The 6,494-nt window shown below is 44.9% G+C and overlaps 1 pseudogene; it reads left to right on the plus strand.

Moving 5' to 3' along the window:
- The first annotated feature begins 5,997 nt into the window (after positions 1–5,997).
- On the plus strand, positions 5,998–6,094 carry LOC124981510 (uncharacterized; annotated as a pseudogene).
- The last annotated feature ends 400 nt before the right edge of the window (positions 6,095–6,494 follow it).

The following is a 6,494-nucleotide window of genomic DNA, read 5'->3' on the forward strand; positions in this document are numbered from 1 at the left end:
CAATGCCTAATAAGATGTATTAATTCTCTTCTAAAAATGTAGTACCTAAACATCCCATTTTATATGTAGCAGCAAGCCCAGGACCTCTGGGAGAGGGCAAGCCTTGACACTAAGTCAGTTGCCAACTTGTACCTGGGTTTAAAAGAAACCAGGGGTAGGGGAGATGAGCTCTGTGAGCTGGGTAAGCTCTAAGCCTCAGTTTCCTCTTATATTCAATGAGAATTGTAATGTCTGCTCTGCAGGTTGTGATGCTGATTTTAAATAAAATAAATAGCGATGGAAATAAACCAAAGTGAGCAGTTTCCTTGTATCTCAACTACTGATAATAAATATGCCACATTTGCAGCTTGTATGCCAAATCCTGGAGCTCAGAGTGTTACCCTTTTGATTAAAAGAAAGACCTGTCCCGGCAATTTCTTCTTGGAGTCTGAGTACCTTTGACACACAGACTTGGCATGCTGGCCCACTGCCCTGTGGCCCTCTGCACTTGCATCTCTCTTTTCATTGGCTGAGGTCACTCTATTGTCTACACCATTGCCTCTGCCATTTCCTTACTTCTCTGGCACAGGCCTCTGTGGCTTCTGACTTTCTTAGGCCAACAGAAACTTTCCATGCACTTCTTCAGATCAGTTCTTTCAAAGAAGGTTCCCACAGCCCAGCTGCTGACTCCTAGTAATACCCTTGTGTTACAGCCCTGTCCTTCCCAGAGTCTCATATGTGTGTGTGTGTGTAGGGGGGTGCTGGGTTCCAGTGATGGTCAAGTGCAACCTCATTTCTCACCTGGATTGATAGCATTCTCCAACATCTCAGTCTGGTTTTGCTGCTAGTACAGTCTTTGGTACCACATTTCTTTCATGCACAATGTCTGCCTCAGAGGTCAATCATCTCCCTACCCTCTCTCTCCCTTCCTCCCTCATTTTGACCTTCATAAAATCTCAGCCCACTTGCTGCACTTGTTTAAATACCATTCATAAGACAGGTTCAAGTTCTCTCCCACAGAGCTCCTGGGTAGCTTGCAAACTAGAGTGGACATGTGTCCTAAGCATTCCTAGTTCATGGGGATCCCACAGAGAACCTTTGGAAGGAATGTTGCCTCATTCTTTCAGGATCTCAACAGAGTTCTTGCTCTATCAGTCAAAAGATGTGGCTGTACTCATCCTTCATTGAGCCTTGGTTTCTACATTGCTCAAATGGGTATAGTAATACCTACCTGGCAGGGTTGACATTTCAGAAGTAAGCCATGCGCATTGTTGGAAAACTCCAAAGCAATGTAGAGAGTTATAAAATTAAAAAGATCTCCCTTTCCCCAAATTCTCTAAGCTACCCCTGTTAACAGTTTATTGTGTTCTCTTCCAGAAATTTACCCATTATAGGATTTTTTCCCTTTAAAGATTTATCCTGGATATGCTGTTCCTGCTTTCTTCAGTGAAAGTATGTCTTGACCCTGTCAGTATAACTAGAGCCCATACTTTATAGCATTGGCTATAATAAGTGCAATTATTTTCCTACTGATGAACATTTAGATTGTTTTAAGGGTTTTGCTTTTGCTATTGCTATCAATGCCCTAACAGTCTATTTTGTTTAAATGTCTTGAAATTACAAATTCACTTTGAACTTGGAGGTTAAGAATGATGCATTTGAGTCTTCTATAGAATAGTTTTTCATAATGCTAGATTTATTTTTTCTCAATGATCCCTTAAAAACTTTTTGTAAGCCAGATACTCAGGAGGCTGAGGCAAGAGGATCACAAGTTCCAGACTTGCCTGGACAACTGAGTAAGTACTTATCTTAAAATAAAAACAAAAAGGGCTGTAGCTCAGTGGTAAAGAACCTCTGGGGTCAATCCCCAGTACCAAAAATAAATAAAATAAAATACAAAGGAGACTGGGGATGTATGTAGTTCAGTGGCCTAGCATGCTCAAGGCCCTGCTTCAATCTCCAGTACCACAAAGCAAAACACAAAAACCAAAAGTTCCAATCTTTTTGAAAAACGAAGTCTCATCTTAGTGATGTGGAGGTCCCAAAGAAAAAGTGGTGCTGGAAGGGAATCTTGCATTTGAATGTTGAGAGTTCATCTCTAATTGGTGTTCTCACAGAGAGAAAAAATGCCTTGCCCGGAACCAGGCCTGGAGCCTTCAGGCTCACCCTGTCCCTCCTCAGAGCTCTTTTCTCCTGAGCAGCTGTCCTGCCTAGTCGGATGCTAAGCCACTTGCCCTGGCTTCTGGTGACCCTTCCAACTCTCCCCTGGGGAGAACTAACCAGTGCATCAAATCTGCTCCTTAGGGTCTGGCGCCCTCTGCTGGTTTCTAGGATTCACCACGATCCTTAGAGGATATTAGGACCTACACTGAATTTAGGGCTCATCCATGTCCACTTCTCACTGTCACATGGGGAAAGGAAGGCAGCAAGCAGAGAAGAGGCTTGCTTAGGAACAAAAAGCAAATACTAAGCTCCTGGGACCAGAACTTGGGCTGCTGACTTTTCTTCCAGCCTGTCATCTTAGAAAGAATGGAGAAGACACCAAGATGCCAGCCTGGGTGACCAACCTCCGGGAGGAAGCTTTCAACATATCCCTGGGGCCCTCACAAAAGGGCCCCTGGGCTGGAAGGAACACATGCTCAGCTGGAGCCAGTCTTTGATGTGCTCAGGGACAGACAACCCTCCTGCCCTCCTTGGGCTGCTGCATTTCTCTCCTCAGAGCATGAATGAGTTAAAGAATGCCCAAGGCATAGGCCATGTTCCTCCAAATGCCAGTATTGAGGTCCCCTTCATGTATTTTTTTCATATCCATGTACCACCCAGATTATTATTTGCTTATTTTTCTGTAAAATGTCTCCAATGAAATCATCATTCTTCTGTGGGCGATGATCCATGCGTGCATCTGGTTTTCTGGAAACTGTCTCTGAGTCCTCATTCAGTGCAAGAAAATTGATCTTCACTGAGTTCTCCACTTGAACCTGGTAGTGACCTTGCCTTGTGCCTTCACAATGCTATTTAATCCTCATCCCAGCTTTGTGTGGTAGGCATTCTTGTCCTCATGGGAGATTGAGGCACAGACAGGATTGTTACTTAAATCCCCACAGTTGGAAAGTGGTTGAGCTGAATTTGATCATACCCCAGCTGTTTCCAAAGTTAACTGATCTTGCTTGAGTTCTGAAATTAAAAGTAAAATGGTGCAAAGGAATAATTAAGAAATAATGTCAAGGGCAGCATCTGTGCCATGGTGTCCCGCTGTGCAGGGGGGACAAAGAGTGGCCACATGAGGGCAGTAGGTGGGCCGTGCTGTGATAGAGGCAGGAACAAAGTGCAGGGTCCAGACACACAGGAGAGTCAGGGATTGTGTGGGCCATAAGTCCTGGTTATGGTGGAGAGAAGAGGGTAAGAAGAAGCATCCTGGGTTCTACGCTTGACATCATTGACCTTGCTGGGTACCCCTGTGGCTCCCTTTGATCACCTATCTACAGACCATCGGTAACCTTGTGTCCATGGGGAACCTACTAGATGGGGTGGTTCACCTGGGGTTGGTTGCTGGACCACTATGGGATAGCAGGGAGGGCAGGGTAGGGGTACAGGCAGAAGCACAAGCTGAGATGATATTACTCAGTGATAATGATATTGGTCTCTGTTTCTTTATATACCAAATATCCTGTCTACGTAAACAGACATGTACCACCCAGGTTCCCCTTCAGGGAAGGACTTGCTTACCAGCTGGAGGAGTGTGGTCAGCAGAAAGTCTCCAGCTGTTGGCTCCACTGGGGTCAGCTTCAGTAGCAGAAAGCACCCCCTACCCTTCCTGGGACTGCCCATATAGCTGATGACTGGATGAGGCAGGAGTACAAAGGTCTGGTCATTTCAACCCAGCAAGAGATACTCTGGGGCCAAACTCCCTCCAGGGCTCCAGGATCCTTCCTCTTCTGGCCACAGGTGTTGATTCCAAGTAAACCTCAAGCATCCCAACTTATCTCAGCGTCAACTTCTGGAGAACGCAGCCTGTGATCTGTCTGTTTTATGTGCCCAGAATGTAAGAAGCATGTAACCAGTTTGGATTAAACAATTCCATATATGAATTCAAAATGTGAGAATTCCCCTGCTCATTGGGAACTACCTTCTGGCTGGTCTTAGATTTGTTTTTGGAGAAGCACTGAAGGTAGGCAGCTAGGAAGATCAGTCACAGCCTCCCTGTGTGATCAGGCCCTCAGAGAACTGGGGTGAATAACTTGAAGCCATAGGCTAAGGATGTTTCTGGACGGCAGAATGGCAATGAAGAAGATGGCCACTACGGCGGGGCCCAAAGCATGTTCATCCAGGGTCTCCACAGACAGTTACCAGAGCGTTATGAGTCAGATGTGTGCTAGGAGGGGAAGGCATTTGGAGAAATACCTTTAGTTTGTTATTTCCACAACCCCAGAGTGCTGGGGATTTGCCTCCAGAATGAGAGGCAAGCACTCTACAAGTTGGGCTATACGGTCTGCACTTGGAGAAATACCTTGCAGAAGGCCTCTGACATCACCTGTACCCTAAAGGACAGTCTGCAGCCCTTTGAACTTTGGGTATTTTCCTAGTCGATTCCTTTCCTGTTTGACTTTTTTTTTTTTTTTTTTTTACTGAATAACGATGTTTCCATAATAAAAATAAGCATCAACCAAAGAGTCATTAAATAAGCAAAAATCCAAAATTCTTCTTCACCATTTAATAACATTGACTATAAGATTTTAAATCCTCCCCAGGTGCTTATTGTTGTATGCATGTCTACTTCACAGTCTTTATTATAAAAATAGCGTTTGGGGTGCTCTTTTTGTCACCTGGCATTATTTCATGGAGACTGTTTCTTGTTTCAATACAATGAACATATTTGCCATCTTAAGGCCTGAACAGTACTTTATCCTGTGGTCAAATCAAGCTTAGTTTAACCATGACCTACTTCCAGCTGATCATTGCAGATGTTTCTAGCTCTGCCCTAACAGAAAAATTTTTCATAGTTATATTTCATGTATAGATAAATCACACACACCCCAACTTTTTTTTTTTAAACTGGGATTGAACCCAGGGGCACTTTACCCCTAAGCTACATCCCCAGCCCTTTTTTATTTTTTAATTTTATCCCCAGCCCTTATTTATTCTTATTTATTTTTTAGGCATGGTCTCACTGAGTTGCTGAGGCTGACCTTGTACTGTGGTTCTTCTACCTCATCCTTTGGAGCCCCTGGGATTACAAGCACATACCAACACAGCCAGCGAATTTTCTTCCCTCTTTGAATAACTTCCTTTGAGTATGGATCCAGAAGAGACTTTCTACAAAATAGATCATCAGTTTTGTCAGTATGCTCTCCAGAAAACATGGTCAAATCTCCAGCTTATCATTACCAGCACCCTCATCTAAAATGTTGCTAATGTTACAAATTGAAGATCATCCTAGGTCTTAATTTTTCATATGCATTTCTGTCTTGGAGACAAGCTTTCTCTCTTGAGGAGCAGTGTTCTTGCCAGGAGATGGCGCTGTGGTTCTGTGCTTAGACTCCCTGAGCCTGCCTTGGAGTTAGTGGTGGTGGGGTCCACCAAGTGAGGTCATCCAAGAACTCCTGAGGGCTCCCCAGTTTTCCATCTTTGTCCAGAAGACTTGGTTTGAGTGAGGAGGTGCCACTCTGCCTTCTGAATCCCCTGCCCTACAGGCTATCACTCCCTCTCTCAAAGTTCAGTGAGAGCCCAAGTTTATGAAGTGTCCATGGCAGGCCAGACTCAGTTCATGCCCTCCCAAACTCCTCAAAACCCACGGGAGGAAATGTAGAGATCAAATTCACTCTAGATGCTGTATTTCCTTAAGGCAGACTATTGGGCATTGAAGGGGTACCTGAGATCTTGGGGGATGTGGAGGCTGTCTGGGGAGGAGGAGGGAAGCCAGTGGGGGCCAGGGATTGGGGTCTGACCAAGATCCCCTATGAGCCTGGAGCTCTCCTAGAGACAAAATGCAGGAAGGTAAGCAAGAGACAAACTGATCCGGTCTCACTTTGGCAGACATATACCAACATTGGTATGATACAGATTAACACCCCTGAACAAGGAAGACACGCAAATTTATGAAGTGTTCCATATTAGAGAGAGAGAGACAGACAGACAGACAGACAGAAACTGTTGGGCCAAGCTAAGAAATATGACCCTATTTTGCAAGCAAATTGTGTTGGTGAAAGATGGAAATTTTATAGTAAGAAGATGGTGGGATGGTGTTTGTGCCTTGGTAAAATTGGCCCAAGTTTAGCTAATCCAGTGGTGTTCCTCCTGTGTTCTAGAACATGTTTCCCCTCATGACTGATGTCTCAGAGGGGTCAGCAGGGTTGCCCACTTTCCTCCTCCTGAGTGCCCTCCTTCCCTGATTTCTGTGAGCCCACGCTCCTCTCAGCCTGTCCTCTCCCCTGGGTGATCCACTTTAATTGTATCCTACACCAAGATGACTCAACCCAGGCCTCCCCTCTGCATTCAGACCAGTATAACCAACAGCC

The sequence above is a fragment of the Sciurus carolinensis genome, chromosome 3, assembly GCF_902686445.1.
Source record: "Sciurus carolinensis chromosome 3, mSciCar1.2, whole genome shotgun sequence".
Taxonomy (NCBI): Eukaryota; Metazoa; Chordata; class Mammalia; order Rodentia; family Sciuridae; genus Sciurus; species Sciurus carolinensis.